The 16,955-nt window shown below is 47.5% G+C and overlaps 2 non-coding genes across 2 annotated transcripts; both read left to right on the forward strand.

Moving 5' to 3' along the window:
• The first annotated feature begins 14,841 nt into the window (after positions 1-14,841).
• LOC141183374 (U2 spliceosomal RNA) lies at positions 14,842-15,036 on the forward strand. The gene has a single exon (XR_012258344.1). It is a non-coding gene; the product is annotated as a U2 spliceosomal RNA (small nuclear RNA).
• A 1,115-nt stretch (positions 15,037-16,151) lies between these two features.
• LOC141183731 (U2 spliceosomal RNA) lies at positions 16,152-16,342 on the forward strand. The gene has a single exon (XR_012258556.1). It is a non-coding gene; the product is annotated as a U2 spliceosomal RNA (small nuclear RNA).
• The last annotated feature ends 613 nt before the right edge of the window (positions 16,343-16,955 follow it).

Consider the following 16,955-nt stretch of genomic DNA (forward strand, 5'->3'; position numbering starts at 1 on the left):
GGAGACTAGTGTTGAGCATTCCGATACTGAAATATCGGGTATCGGCCGATATTCGCGGTATCGGAATTCCGATACTTAATTCCGATACTATTGCAATATCGTATACCGGAATCGGAAGTTCCCATAATGCAATGAGACATTTTCATTTTATTCAGCCAATGAGGATCCTAAGAAGTGTGGGCACATCCTGTTAGGCATGTAGGCATCTTAACTAATGGCATGGCTGTGATTGGCTGCTGAAATGATGTCATGATGCACTATAAAAGCTACCGCCGCCATTTTGAGCTCACTCTGCTGTGAATTCAGTTAGGGATAGGACGCTGTTGTTCTGAGGGACAGTTTTAGCTACCTATTTGCTCTATACTGCTTTACCCAAGCTACTTTCTAAATCACTGTGCCTTGCAGTGCTAGTGCACAGTTCCCTGTGCTGTTCACCGCTATCTGCAAGGTCTGTGTGTGTGAGTGCAGCTCACCCTGTAGTGTGTGCTTCAGCCAAGTCTGGTTGTAGTGCACTCAGTGTGTGTCACTGCCTCATACATTGTCCTTTTTTGCCAATTCATAATTTTTCCTGATATCTCCTATTAGTGTGGTGGTTCCATCTGTATTCAGCTAAATTGGTTCCAAACACACTATATAGGAGTAGATAGAGAAATTTTTTTCCGTCTTGCAGCACTAGTGCACAGTGCTCTGCATCTGTACTGTTCACCGCTGTCTGCAAGGTCTGGTGTGTGAGTGCAGCTCACCCTGTAGTGTGTGCTTCAACCCCGTCTGGTTGTAGTGCACTCAGTGTGTGTCACTGCCTCATACATTGTCCTTTATTGCCAATTCATAATTTTTCCTGATATCTCCTATTAGTGTGGTGGTTCCATCTGTATTCAGCTAAATTGGTTCCAAACACACTATATAGGAGTAGATAGAGAAATTTTTTTCCGTCTTGCAGCACTAGTGCACAGTGCTCTGCATCTGTACTGTTCACCGCTGTCTGCAAGGTCTGGTGTGTGAGTGCAGCTCACCCTGTAGTGTGTGCTTCAACCCCGTCTGGTTGTAGTGCACTCAGTGTGTGTCACTGCCTCATACATTGTCCTTTATTGCCAATTCATAATTTTTCCTGATATCTCCTATTAGTGTGGTGGTTCCATCTGTATTCAGCTAAATTGGTTCCAAACACACTATATAGGAGTAGATAGAGAATTTTTTTTCCGTCTTGCAGCACTAGTGCACAGTGCTCTGCATCTGTACTGTTCACCGCTGTCTGCAAGGTCTGGTGTGTGAGTGCAGCTCACCCTGTAGTGTGTGCTTCAACCCCGTCTGGTTGTAGTGCACTCAGTGTGTGTCACTGCCTCATACATTGTCCTTTATTGCCAATTCATAATTTTTCCTGATATCTCCTATTAGTGTGGTGGTTCCATCCATATTCAGCTAAATTGATTCCAAACACACTATATAGGAGTAGATAGAGGAGCCTTTCTGCAGCATTGGGCCCTGCAGCCCCAGCCAGATTAGTATTAGCCTATTTTTTGCAGCCTCATCTATTGCATTGTAGGTTACCTTCCTACATTGTAATAGCTACAAAAAGTTTGTGATACTATCGTTATTACATCTTTAGGCACATCCAGTGTCTTTTTGTGACAAAAAAAACCTAAATAAAGTTCACCAAACACTCCACTTTACAGTTGTGTAGGCCACATTAGCTCATATTAAAGTCTAGTCCACACTTTATAAAATTAGTGTTTCTTATACCTGTTAGCAGCTGTTCAGGAATAAGCACACTAAGCCCTTAGTACTTTTCTGCCTATCTTTATCAGTCTACCAAGATGAAGAAGGCAGGGAGTAAGGCATGTGGTCGTGGTCGTGGGCGTGGGCGTGGAGTTTCTGCAGGGAGAGGACGTGAGGATTCTGTGCCTGCAGGGAGAGGACGTGGGGATTCTGTGCCTGCTGCGGGCACCAGTGACTCAGCATCCCCCAGTTTTACCAGGGAACAGTCCTTTATGCGCAGCTTTGTAGGAGCTAGCCGTACCCCACTGCTGCGCGAGGACCAAATTGAAGCCGTTGTCGGATGGATGGCAGCTAACGCATCGACTTCAATTAGTTCCAGATCCTCTCAGGTCCTGAGCACTGAAGAGCACCCATCTGTCTCTTCACCACCTGCCAAATTGCCCAGGCAGTCAGAGAGCCCTGGACAGGAGCCATCTCTACTTCTGTTCTCTGAATCTCTTGGCTTGGAAAGAGGGGGCCAGCCAAGCAGAATTCGAGAATTTGAAGAAGAGGTAGTATGCAGTGATGCGCAACCGTTTTGTCTCTCTGAATCTGAAGAGGCGGGTGGGCCAGTGCCTATGGTCAGCAGCACACCTCAGTACGCATCTGATGATGAGACTCAGGTGCCACTTTCTGGTGCGTACTGTGCTGTCGAGACTACCCAGGAGAAGCAGTTGTTTGAAGAGGGTGGTGTAGATGATGAGGTCCTTGACCCATCATGGCGTGAGGGACAGGAAGGTGGTGGGAGCAGCTCTGAGGAAGAGATTCCCCGAACGGCCCAAAAAGGAGGGAGAGGGAGGGGGCAGACTTGGTTGCCTGTAGCCTCCACTTCGGCACCCATTAGGAGCATGGCTCTTCCAAAATCCAAAGCGGGCGCTCCCAAGACTTGCAGTGCCTGGTCCTTTTTTGACACAGTTGCAGATGACATTTGCTTTGTCAAATGCAAGCTGTGTAATCAGAAGGTGAAAAGAGGGAAAAGTGTCAGCAACCTCAATACCACAAATATGTGGAAACATGTGCGGACCAAGCACGTGGTGGAGTTACACAAACACACTGAAGACCTAGGCCAACCTACAGCGCCACCTACCACCTCTTCAGCTCGTGTTGTAGCCTCTTCCTCCAGCTCACACACAGCTGGTTCGGCTTCCTCACAGGATCGCCATGGAAGAATCTCTGGCACTGTTGTACAGAGACACAGTGTAATTCCACCCACAGCACCACTTTCCCAGTCATCCTCACACTCCCAGGCCAGTCTACAGCCATCGTTAGCACAGGCATGGGAGAAAAGGCGCCCATACTCGGCAAACCACCCCCGAGCACAGGCTCTGAATGCTGGCATTGCTAAACTACTGGCCCTTGAAATGCTATCATTCAGGCTGGTGGAGACTGACACATTCCGTAACTTTATGGCATTGGCAGTCCCACAATACAACGTGCCCAGCCGCTTTTATTTCAGCAGGCAAGCCGTCCCTGCCCTGCAACATCATGTGGAGGGAAAAATTAAACATGCGCTACAAAACGCCGTCAGTAGCAAGGTCCACCTGACCACTGATGCGTGGACCAGTAAGCATGGACAGGGACGATACCTTTCCCTCACTGCCCATTGGGTAAATGTTGTGGAGCCGGGTACAGATCTTGAGAGTGGCGCTGTACGTGTTCTGCCAACTCCAAGGATTGCAGGAATCCAGTCTGTACACATTGACTCCTCCTCATACTCCAGTTCCTCTGAATCAGCGCTGCAGGAGCCGTCACGGTCTACCTCCACATCGACCCGTGAACGGTTACCTGTTATGATGACCGATATGAGCACAGCCGTGGCCAAACGTCAACAGGCCGTATTAAAATTAATTTCTTTGGGGAATCGAAGCCACACAGCGCAGGAGCTCTGGAATGCCATCAAGCAGCAGAGTGACGTGTGGTTTGTGCCAGCGAATCTCCAGCCAGGCATGGTAGTGTGTGACAATGGCCGAAATCTGGTGGCAGCTCTGGGCCTAGGCAACCTCACTCACATCCCATGTCTGGCACATGTGCTCAACTTGGTCGTGCAGAGTTTTTTGAGGGACTATCCGGATCTTGATGCACTGCTTCACAAGGTCCGCATAGAGTGCGCTCACTTGCGGCGTTCCAGCAATGCAAGATCACGCATTGCAGCTCTGCAGCGCCGATTATGTCTTCCGGAACATCGCATCATATGTGACCTACCCACCAGGTGGAATTCAACGTTACATATGTTGGAGAGGTTGTGTGAGCAGCAGGCAGCAGTAATGGAGTACCAGCTGCAGCAGGCGCAAACAAGTCGCAGTGCGCGCCGTTCACACTTCACCACCACTGAGTGGGCCTCTATGAAGGACATTTGCCACGTTTTGCGTGCCTTCGATTATTCCACGCGGATGGCGAGTGCAGATGATGCACTAGTCAGCATGACTATCCCCCTTATCTGCCTGCTTGAAAAAACACTGCAAGCACTAAGGGACGAGGTTTTGGAAGAGGTGGAGGATGAGGAGTCACAAATGCCATCTGCTTCTCTACAGTCTGCGCAACGTGGTTCCTCACAAAGGCCTAGGCAGGGGACACTTTGTGAGGAGGATGAGGAGGAGTCAATGGATGAGGAAGACATCTGTCCAGAGGAGGGAGGTACACAATGCTCTAGTAGTCAGTATCTAGAGCGAGGGTGGGGTGATGCAGAGCAGGCAGAGATCACGCCTCAAGCAGGGGACAGCGTTTCTTGGCCAGTTGGCAGTCTGCAGCACATGGTTGATTTCATGCTGCAGTGCCTCAGAAACGACCGCCGCATCGCCCACATTCTCAACACGGCTGATTATTGGGTGTCCACCCTCCTAGATCCTCGCTACCGGGACAACTTACAAAGCCTCATAACACCATTGAACCGGGAGCGTAAAATGCGGGAGTACCAAGACGCACTGGTGCATTCCATCATGTTCTCCATTCCAACCGAGAGCAGTGCTGCTAGTGCTTTACAAAGCAGCTCAGTGCGTCGAGGCAGTGGAGGAAGCTCTGCACAAAGAGGGAGCAGAAGCAGCGCCTCAGCACAAGGCAAGACCAGTATGGCCGAAATGTGGCAAAGTTTTGTGTCCCCGCCGCCACAAATGTCTACACCATCACAGACAGCTCCAGTCAGCAGGAGGCAACGTTTCCGTCAGATGGTGACAGACTACATGTCTTGCCCTCTTAGTGTACTCCCAGACGGCTCTTCTCCCTTCAAGTTTTGGGTCTGTAAGCTGGATACATGGCCAGAGCTTAGTCAGTATGCACTGGAGGTGCTAGCTTGCCCTGCTGCTAGTGTATTATCGGAACGCGTCTTTAGTGCCGCAGGTGGTGTACTAACAGACCGTCGCATGCGACTATCCTCCGATAACGTTGACCGGCTTACTTTTCTCAAAATGAACAAGGCCTGGATCTCTCATGAATTTGCCAGTCCTCTTCCAGAATAAATAATTGGTTGGCAACAGTATCCAGGTCTCCTGTTCTGTTCATGTTTCTACCACCTGAACTGTAATCCCTGAGCTCCAACACCGCCAGTTGGCGCTCGGAAGTGCCGTCTGCACAGTCAACACTTGCTGCCGTGTTATTGGGGTTCAGTAACGTCAGCTGTTCTCCTGCTGTGCGGACGGCAATTTCTCCTGATTTGTCCACATCCACTGTACTACACATTTTAAAGTTGCTCCAATTACTCCTCTGGCTCCTCTGTTTTCATTCTTATCCCTGGGCTCCAGCACCGCCAGTTGGCGCTCGGAAGTGCTGTCTGCACAGTCAACACTTGCTACCATGTTATTGGGGTTCAGTAACGTCAGCTGTTCCCCTGCTGTGCGGACGGCAATTTCTCCTGCTCTGTCCACATTCTCACTACTACAGATTTTAAAGTTGCTCCAATTACACCTCTGGCTCCTCTGTTTTCAGTATTATCCCTGAGCTCCAACACCGCCAGTTGGCGCACGGAAGTGCCGTCTGCACAGTCAACACTTGCTGCCGTGTTATTGGGGTTCAGTAACGTCAGCTGTTCTCCTGCTGTGCGGACGGCAATTTCTCCTGCTTTGTCCACATCCACTGTACTACACATTTTAAAGTTGCTCGAATTACACCTCTGGCTCCTCTGTTTTCATTCTTATCCCTGGGATCCAGCACCGCCAGTTGGCGCTCGGAAGTGCCGTCTGCACAGTCAACACTTGCTGCCGTGTTATTGGGGTTTAGTAACGTCAGCTGTTCCCCTGCTGTGCGGACGGCAATTTCTCCTGCTCTGTCCACATTCTCACTACTACAGATTTTAAAGTTGCTCCAATTACACCTCTGGCTCCTCTGTTTTCAGTATTATCCCTGAGCTCCAACACCGCCAGTTGGCGCACGGAAGTGCCGTCTGCACAGTCAACACTTGCTGCCGTGTTATTGGGGTTCAGTAACGTCAGCTGTTCTCCTGCTGTGCGGACGGCAATTTCTCCTGCTTTGTCCACATCCACTGTACTACACATTTTAAAGTTGCTCGAATTACACCTCTGGCTCCTCTGTTTTCATTCTTATCCCTGGGCTCCAGCACCGCCAGTTGGCGCTCGGAAGTGCCGTCTGCACAGTCAACACTTGCTGCCGTGTTATTGGGGTTCAGTAACGTCAGCTGTTCCCCTGCTGTGCGGACGGCAATTTCTCCTGCTCTGTCCACATTCTCACTACTACAGATTTTAAAGTTGCTCCAATTACACCTCTGGCTCCTCTGTTTTCATTCTTATCCCTGGGCTCCAGCACTGCCAGTTGGCGCTCGGAAGTGCTGTCTGCACAGTCAACACTTGCTACCATGTTATTGGGGTTCAGTAACGTCAGCTGTTCCCCTGCTGTGCGGACGGCAATTTCTCCTGCTCTGTCCACATTCTCACTACTACAGATTTTAAAGTTGCTCCAATTACACCTCTGGCTCCTCTGTTTTCATTCTTATCCCTGGGCTCCAGCACCGCCAGTTGGCGCTCGGAAGTGCCGTCTGCACAGTCAACACTTGCTGCCGTGTTATTGGGGTTCAGTAACGTCAGCTGTTCTCCTGCTGTGCGGACGGCAATTTCTCCTGATTTGTCCACATCCACTGTACTACACATTTTAAAGTTGCTCCAATTACTCCTCTGGCTCCTCTGTTTTCATTCTTATCCCTGGGCTCCAGCACCGCCAGTTGGCGCTCGGAAGTGCTGTCTGCACAGTCAACACTTGCTACCATGTTATTGGGGTTCAGTAACGTCAGCTGTTCCCCTGCTGTGCGGACGGCAATTTCTCCTGCTCTGTCCACATTCTCACTACTACAGATTTTAAAGTTGCTCCAATTACACCTCTGGCTCCTCTGTTTTCAGTATTATCCCTGAGCTCCAACACCGCCAGTTGGCGCACGGAAGTGCCGTCTGCACAGTCAACACTTGCTGCCGTGTTATTGGGGTTCAGTAACGTCAGCTGTTCTCCTGCTGTGCGGACGGCAATTTCTCCTGCTTTGTCCAAATCCACTGTACTACACATTTTAAAGTTGCTCGAATTACACCTCTGGCTCCTCTGTTTTCATTCTTATCCCTGGGCTCCAGCACCGCCAGTTGGCGCTCGGAAGTGCCGTCTGCACAGTCAACACTTGCTGCCGTGTTATTGGGGTTCAGTAACGTCAGCTGTTCTCCTGCTGTGCGGACGGCAATTTCTCCTGCTTTGTCCACATCCACTGTACTACACATTTTAAAGTTGCTCGAATTACACCTCTGGCTCCTCTGTTTTCATTCTTATCCCTGGGCTCCAGCACCGCCAGTTGGCGCTCGGAAGTGCCGTCTGCACAGTCAACACTTGCTACCATGTTATTGGGGTTCAGTAACGTCAGCTGTTCCCCTGCTGTGTTCACGGCAATTTCTCCTGCTCTGTCCATATTCACTGTGCTACTTATTTAAAACTTGCTCCAATTACACCTCTGGCTCCTCCGTTTTTAGTATTTACCCTGGGCTCCAACACCGCCAGTTGGCGCTCGGAAGTGCTGTCTGCACAGTCAACACTTGCTGCCGTGTTATTGGGGTTCAGTAACGTCAGCTGTTCCCCTGCTGTGCGGACGGCAATTTCTCCTGCTCTGTCCACATTCTCACTACTACAGATTTTAAAGTTGCTCGAATTACACCTCTGGCTCCTCTGTTTTCATTCTTATCCCTGGGCTCCAGCACCGCCAGTTGGCGCTCGGAAGTGCTGTCTGCACAGTCAACACTTGCTACCATGTTATTGGGGTTCAGTAACGTCAGCTGTTCCCCTGCTGTGCGGACGGCAATTTCTCCTGCTCTGTCCACATTCTCACTACTACAGATTTTAAAGTTGCTCCAATTACACCTCTGCCTCCTCTGTTTTCATTCTTATCCCTGGGCTCCAGCACCGCCAGTTGGCGCTCGGAAGTGCCGTCTGCACAGTCAACACTTGCTGCGGTGTTATTGGGGTTCGGTAACGTCAGCTGTTCCCCTGCTGTGTTCACGGCAATTTCTCCTGCTCTGTCCATATTCACTGTGCTACTTATTTAAAACTTGCTCCAATTACACCTCTGGCTCCTCCGTTTTTAGTATTTACCCTGGGCTCCAACACCGCCAGTTGGCGCTCGGAAGTGCTGTCTGCACAGTCAACACTTGCTGCCGTGTTATTGGGGTTCAGTAACGTCAGCTGTTCCCCTGCTGTGCGGACGGCAATTTCTCCTGCTCTGTCCACATTCTCACTACTACAGATTTTAAAGTTGCTCGAATTACACCTCTGGCTCCTCTGTTTTCATTCTTATCCCTGGGCTCCAGCACCGTCAGTTGGCGCTCGGAAGTGCTGTCTGCACAGTCAACACTTGCTACCATGTTATTGTGGTTCAGTAACGTCAGCTGTTCCCCTGCTGTGCGGACGTCAATTTCTCCTGCTCTGTCCACATTCTCACTACTACAGATTTTAAAGTTGCTCCAATTACACCTCTGGCTCCTCTGTTTTCATTCTTATCCCTGGGCTCCAGCACCGCCAGTTGGCGCTCGGAAGTGCCGTCTGCACAGTCAACACTTGCTGCGGTGTCATTGGGGTTCGGTAACGTCAGCTGTTCCCCTGCTGTGTTCACGGCAATTTCTCCTGCTCTGTCCATATTCACTGTGCTACTTATTTAAAACTTGCTCCAATTACACCTCTGGCTCCTCCGTTTTTAGTATTTACCCTGGGCTCCAACACCGCCAGTTGGCGCTCGGAAGTGCTGTCTGCACAGTCAACACTTGCTGCCGTGTTATTGGGGTTCAGTAACGTCAGCTGTTCTCCTGCTGTGCGGACGGCAATTTCTCCTGCTTTGTCCACATCCACTGTACTACACATTTTAAAGTTGCTCGAATTACACCTCTGGCTCCTCTGTTTTCATTCTTATCCCTGGGCTCCAGCACCGCCAGTTGGCGCTCGGAAGTGCCGTCTGCACAGTCAACACTTGCTGCGGTGTTATTGGGGTTCGGTAACGTCAGCTGTTCCCCTGCTGTGTTCACGGCAATTTCTCCTGCTCTGTCCATATTCACTGTGCTACTTATTTAAAACTTGCTCCAATTACACCTCTGGCTCCTCCGTTTTTAGTATTTACCCTGGGCTCCAATACCGCTAGTTGCTGCTCAGAAGTGCCGTCTGCACAGTCAACGCTTGCTCCAGTGTTATTGGGATTCAGTAACGTCAGCTGATCCCCAGCTGTGTGTCCGGCAAATTCTCCTGCTTTGTCCACATCCACTGTAGTACGGATTTAAAACCTCCTCCAAATACACCTCTGGCTCTTCTGTTTTTAGTATTTACCCTGGGCTCCAGCACCGCCAGCTGGTTCTCGGCAGTTCCATTGGCTCTTGTACCTTCTGCTACCCATCCGGGTTCCAGTACCGTCAGCTGGTTCTCGGCAGTGTCTTTGGCACGGGTACTCCCTCCTGCCCAGTCTGGTTCCAGCACGCCAGCTGTTTCCGGGTAGTGTCAACGTCACTTTGCCTCCAATGCGTTGTCCTGTCGTGTTGCGGTCGGGTTAGCCGACTCTATGGTGCCTGCAGTTTAGGTGACTCCTATGTGGGCTGCGGGATCTGGCAATGAAGGCTGGTTCCATAGTGCCAATAGGACAAGCACCCTCTGTAGGACTGTGGGTTTTGGTAACTGCGGCCGGCTCGCGGCCTTGAACTTTTTTTTTACATGGGTACCTTCTGCTACCCATCCGGGTTCCAGTACCGTCAGCTGGTTCTCGGCAGTGCCTTTGGATTAGGTGCCTCCTTCTCGGTATCCAAGTTCCACCAACGTCTGCTGGTCCTTGGTAGTGCTTTCTGGCACAGGTACCTCCTGCTTAGTAACCGAGTTCCAGTAACATCAGCTGGTCCTCGGTAGTTCCATTGGCTCTTGTACCTTCTGCTACCCATCCGGGTTCCAGTACCGTCAGCTGGTCCTCGGTAGTTCCATTTGCTCTTGTATCTTCTGCTACCCATCCGGGTTCCAGTACCGTCAGCTGGTCCTCGGTAGTTCCATTTGCTCTTGTATCTTCTGCTACCCATCCGGGTTCCAGTACCGTCAGCTGGTTCTCGGCAGTGCCTTTGGATTAGGTGCCTCCTTCTCGGTATCCAAGTTCCACCAACGTCTGCTGGTCCTTGGTAGTGCTTTCTGGCACAGGTACCTCCTGCTTAGTAACCGAGTTCCAGTAACATCAGCTGGTCCTCGGTAGTTCCATTGGCTCTTGTACCTTCTGCTACCCATCCGGGTTCCAGTACCGTCAGCTGGTCCTCGGTAGTTCCATTTGCTCTTGTATCTTCTGCTACCCATCCGGGTTCCAGTACCGTCAGCTGGTTCTCGGCAGTGCCTTTGGATTAGGTGCCTCCTTCTCGGTATCCAAGTTCCACCAACGTCTGCTGGTCCTTGGTAGTGCTTTCTGGCACAGGTACCTCCTGCTTAGTAACCGAGTTCCAGTAACATCAGCTGGTCCTCGGTAGTTCCATTGGCTCTTGTACCTTCTGCTACCCATCCGGGTTCCAGTACCGTCAGCTGGTCCTCGGTAGTTCCATTTGCTCTTGTATCTTCTGCTACCCATCCGGGTTCCAGTACCGTCAGCTGGTTCTCGGCAGTGTCTTTGGCACGGGTACTCCCTCCTGCCCAGCCTGGTTCCAGCACGCCAGCTGTTTCCGGGTAGTGTCAACGTCACTTTGCCTCCAATGCGTTGTCCTGTCGTGTTGCGGTCGGGTTAGCCGACTCTATGGTGCCTGCAGTTTAGGTGACTCCTATGTGGGCTGCGGGATCTGGCAATGAAGGCTGGTTCCATAGTGCCAATAGGACAAGCACCCTCTGTAGGACTGTGGGTTTTGGTAACTGCGGCCGGCTCGCGGCCTTGAACTTTTTTTTTACATGGGTACCTTCTGCTACCCATCCGGGTTCCAGTACCGTCAGCTGGTTCTCGGCAGTGCCTTTGGATTAGGTGCCTCCTTCTCGGTATCCAAGTTCCACCAACGTCTGCTGGTCCTTGGTAGTGCTTTCTGGCACAGGTACCTCCTGCTTAGTAACCGAGTTCCAGTAACATCAGCTGGTCCTCGGTAGTTCCATTGGCTCTTGTACCTTCTGCTACCCATCCGGGTTCCAGTAACATCAGCTGGTCCTCGGTAGTTCCATTGGCTCTTGTACCTTCTGCTACCCATCCGGGTTCCAGTACCGTCAGCTGGTTCTCGGCAGTGCCTTTGGATTAGGTGCCTCCTTCTCGGTATCCAAGTTCCACCAACGTCTGCTGGTCCTTGGTAGTGCTTTCTGGCACAGGTACCTCCTGCTTAGTAACCGAGTTCCAGTAACATCAGCTGGTCCTCGGTAGTTCCATTGGCTCTTGTACCTTCTGCTATCCATCCGGGTTCCAGTACCGTCAGCTGGTCCTCGGTAGTTCCTCAGCTTTCTTGTACCTTCTGCTACATTTCCAAGTTCAAGCTTTTTGAAATGGTTCTTGGTAATCACTCTGGATCTCCCTGACGAGGACCCTGAAGACGAGGACCCTGAAGACCAACCCTAAGAAGACGAGGACCCCGAAGACAATGACCCTGAAGACGAGGACCCTGAAGACCACCCCGAAGAAGACGAGGACCCTGAAGACCACCCCGAAGAAGACGAGGACCCTGAAGACCACCCCGAAGAAGACGAGGACCCCGAAGACGAGGACCCAGAAGACCAACCCGAAGAAGACGAGGACCCCGAAGACGAGGACCCCCGAAGACGGCGACCCTGAAGACCACCCCGAAGAAGACCAAGAAGATGACCCTGAAGAAGTTGACCAAGAAGACAAAGAAGAGAAGACAAGCACCAAGATACAGAAAAACAAGAGACAGAAAACCAAGAAGCAGAAATACAAGAAGCTGCAGAACAAAAAGCGGAAGAACATTAAGCATAAGACTAAAAATCAGAGCAAAAGATAATATCTAAATTATAAGCAGAAGATGACTAAGCAGTGTATGGGGGTGAGTCCGTTCCTCCTCGTGGTGCCCCTGGAAAAGACCTGCTGCTGCAGGCCAAACTGAACGCGGACAAATCCTGTTGTAAATCTTTTGTGACGGGCAGAACGAAAGGTGTAATGTCCAACCTTTTATAGATAACAACTACAGGAATGCCTGTCACAAATAAGAATATGATGAAGAAGAAGAATATGAAGAAGATGAAGAAGTAGAATATGAAGAATGTAAAAAAAAGAATAATATGAAGAAGGTGAAGAAGAAGAAGGTGAAGAAGAAGTGGATGAAAAAGATGCTGAGGATGATGAAGGAGAAAGTGTGGGAGAAGTAAAAAAGAAGGTGAAGAGCATGGAAGTAGTGAAACATAAATATCTGACAAAATATAAAAATACTTAACATAGTTAATATTTCCGTAACTCAGAACATAATAAAAAAATATTAATTCCTGCTATTCCATTTGACTGGGCTAAACCTCTATGCCTTTATTGTCTCCCCCACCTCCCCCAATACATTCTACATTATTCTTAGTTGTTTTCCTTCATGTAGAAATAACCTACAAGGAAAGAAAGGGTTTATTTTAATTCCGATATTTATGTCCCATTGACTTGCATTGGTTTCCGGTATCGGAATCGGCGATATCCGATACTTTTTCGGTATCGGTCCGATCCAATCCGATCCGATATTTCCCGATATCGGAAGGTATCGCTCAACACTACTGGAGACCAATAACACTTTTAAATTGTGACTATAAAATAATGGCTAAAATTTGTGCAAATCGTCTAAAAGAAGTCATCAGCAAAGTTATTCATTCTAATCAAGTGTGTGGGGTGCCGGGGCGCAGTATATGGGACAATCTGAATTTAGTGAAAGACTGTATTGAGGATGTGAAAGACAGAAAGGGGAAAATGGCGATTTTATCTATTGATTTTGAAAAAGCATTTGACCGTGTCTCACACTTTTATCTTTTTAAAGTTTTAGAGAAAATGGGCATACCAGAAGGGTTTTTACTATCGCTTAAAGCATTTTACAAGGATTGTACAAGTAAGATTTTAGTGAATGGTTTTAAGACACAAGAGGTATTTTTACGGTCAGGGGTGAAACAGGGATGCCCTCTGTCCCCCCTACTGTTTATCTGTGCACTGGAACCAATGTTATGTGCAATACGCCAAAATAAACAGATATGCGGTGTCCCTCTGCCTGGAAGCGGTGGTTTGGAGGCCAAGGTTGTAGGCTACATGGATGACGTGGCGGTCTTGTGTACAGATGCACCATCACTTACGGCCACTCTCCATCAAGTGCAATCCTTTTGTCTAGCTTCTGGTTTTAAAATCAATTTTAATAAGTGTAACATTTTAAGTGTTGGGGGGATGATTTTACGTGATGTACCAATTAATGTCTCCGAATCCATTTCCATTTTAGGTATATCATTCACTGAAAATAATGATGGTTATAATAGTTGGGAAACAGTTACACAGAAAGTAAATACGAAAATATGTATGTGGAACATGAGGAGACTTACAATGGAGGGTAAAGTATTGGTTTTAAAGATGGTGATTTTACCTCTTTTATTGTATCTTAGCATGGTTTTCCCCCCGCCTGTTAATGTTTTAAAAAAGATAACCAAAACCTGTTTTACCTTCTTTTGGAACTCAAAAATGGAAAAGCTGAAAAGAGAAATCGTGATGAAATCAAAAGTAAAAGGTGGTAAAGATTTTCCAGATTTTAATAGGTTTCTTTTAATCCATCTGTTCGTTTACTGTTTTAATGCCCTTTTTAAGAATCACTATTGGTCCTTTTTTATGCGTTTTAATACAGGATTTTTTATGAGAAAGTTTGGATGGTATGAAGTTAATATATCTGTGCCCCATGCTTTTAATTTGTCGACGCATTATGAGATTTTAAGGAAAATAGTGTCCGATTTTAATTTAGGGACTAAGAAAATAGAGGAATTAAGAAATAGTAAGAAACTAATTAAAGATATACGTCAAAGTGAGGAAATATGTAATGTTGACAGATATGATGATGACAAATCTATGTCTATCTGGAAAATGATTAACGTTTTTTATCTTTTTAATGAACAGAGAGATCTGGCTTGGAGTTGCATGCACCGCTGTCTTCCTTGCCGGGCATTCCAATACAGAAGAGGATTTGTGAGGTCTGCCATCTGCCCAAGAGCCGGATGCCAAGACGAGGAAACGGTGGAACATCTATTATGGACATGTAATTTTGCAAAGGATTTCTGGAGAAGACTGCTCCCCCTACTGGAAAGGGTGGCAGACCTCAAGGACTTTACATATAAAACTGTGCTATACGGACTTATGGAATGCCCCACAATGGACCAGTACACAATGGCTTGGAAGACAGTGAACTGCGCCAAGTCATCTCTCTGGAAAGCGCGCAACATTGCTATTTTTAAACAAGATGTTTTATCAGTGAATGATGTTTTAAGTTTATGTTTATGTGAAATGTATACTTATTATTTAATTGACAAAAAGAAGAATGTACATATTTCCAAAAAATGGCTTGTTGACCAATGGAACCTAATTATTTAAAATCTTTGTATTTTTTTGTTTTGTAAATTTCATTTGTCTTTTAACGTTTGGTATTTGTGTAATTATGCTTGTAATTTGTTAAAGTTTTAATAAACGGTTTTATCCCTCTGCAGGGGATAGCCAAATTAAAAAAAAAAAAAAAATCTGTTCTTATCAGTTTAATATCTGATACGTCCCCTATCTGGGGACCATATATTAAATGGATTTTTAGAACAGGGAGATGGAAAAAGAGCTTGCTCTGTCCACTCCACGCATTGACCTGGTATTGCAGTATCTCCAGGACCGGTGCACCCCTTCTTTAATGCAGTTTCTAAAATCAGAAAGAATTGAATTCAATGTTTTTTGTTCATTTTGCTTGTTTGTCGGATTTTGGGATGGACTCTTTGGCTTTGCTTTTCTTCTCCTCATTGGATTTTTCATGTTCAAAGTTGCAGAAGCCAGATTACAAGCTCATTTTGGTTCAACTTCAGCAACTGTGCATTGCATTGCCATGTAATGTGATGCAATGCTATCTTTCTAGCTCTCCCTTTTTACTTCCTTTTGGATAAACAGACATATTAGGCAAGCATTTTGGAGCTTTCACCTAAATAACTACAGGTGGTGAGATAAGCTGCACAATATAATTGACCTTTCAGTATATTGTTGCACACACACCATCTATTTAGCAAATGCCCTTGTTATCAACAGCAGCCTTTTAAACTCACCTGAGCTAACAGGTATGTGCGCTGGTTACTCTGCTGCGCTTAAAATTTCTTTTTTGGTTTGCTACAATGCCTTTTCTGAAACGTTGTCTCCTTCTGCTGGAACACTGACTTCTTTCATTTAATGCCTGCAGACTATAAAAGAGAACCCAACCCAAAAAGTTTGGTTGATTAGTCTGTGGCATTCTGTTAAACTGTTGCTTATGGCGGTCTCTGTGAGCTTCTCAGCGACATTCAGCCAGCCAGGTATCCTGCCTGCAGTAGATGGAATGTGGCAATGGAACGCTGGCTGCGCGTGTCATAATAGGCTCTGAGCCTTTATATACCTGTGCACAGCAGCAGCCACCTTCAGTCTGCTGCTGGACAGCCAGCAGCAGCAGCAGCAGGAGAGGTATGTAATCAGGAGCCCTCCTGCTAAGGGTAGACAGCTGCTCGTTCCACCCCACCCCCCACCTTAATTGGTTCTCCTCCCTTCCAACGGTGTTGAGGCGGGTGGGAACAGCAGGGGGTGAAGGTGCTGTGTTTAAAGAGGTGGAGTTATGCAGATCTAAAACGCGTGGATTGCAGCAGCAGCAAGCCGAAAAGTGCAGGCATGTAAGGGATCTAGAGGTTGACAACATGTCTTCTTAACGGGAGTCCAGGAGCTCATCTCCACAAATGGACTTTTCAGGATCCTTGGGTGGCTCCGTAGTTTGAAACCAATTCTGGTTATCGCTTCTCGGCCTTTTGGCTAAGATCAAGTGTAGTATCTGTTCTTATCAGTTTAATATCTGATACGTCCCCTATCTGGGGACCATATATTAAATGGATTTTTAGAACAGGGAGATGGAAAAAGAGCTTGCTCTGTCCACTCCACGCATTGACCTGGTATTGCAGTATCTCCAGGACCGGTGCACCCCTTCTTTAATGCAGTTTCTAAAATCAGAAAGAATTGAATTCAATGTTTTTTGTTCATTTTGCTTGTTTGTCGGATTTTGGGATGGACTCTTTGGCTTTGCTTTTCTTCTCCTCATTGGATTTTTCATGTTCAAAGTTGCAGAAGCCAGATTACAAGCTCATTTTGGTTCAACTTCAGCAACTGTGCATTGCATTGCCATGTAATGTGATGCAATGCTATCTTTCTAGCTCTCCCTTTTTACTTCCTTTTGGATAAACAGACATATTAGGCAAGCATTTTGGAGCTTTCACCTAAATAACTACAGGTGGTGAGATAAGCTGCACAATATAATTGACCTTTCAGTATATTGTTGCACACACACCATCTATTTAGCAAATGCCCTTGTTATCAACAGCAGCCTTTTAAACTCACCTGAGCTAACAGGTATGTGCGCTGGTTACTCTGCTGCGCTTAAAATTTCTTTTTTGGTTTGCTACAATGCCTTTTCTGAAACGTTGTCTCCTTCTGCTGGAACACTGACTTCTTTCATTTAATGCCTGCAGACTATAAAATAGAACCCAACCCAAAAAGTTTGGTTGATTAGTCTGTGGCATTCTGTTAAACTGTTGCTTATGGC

Source organism: Phyllobates terribilis, unplaced genomic scaffold (genome assembly GCF_046119375.1).
Source record: "Phyllobates terribilis strain yellow unplaced genomic scaffold, ASM4611937v1 Scaffold_38__1_contigs__length_12584779, whole genome shotgun sequence".
NCBI classification, from domain to species: domain Eukaryota; kingdom Metazoa; phylum Chordata; class Amphibia; order Anura; family Dendrobatidae; genus Phyllobates; species Phyllobates terribilis.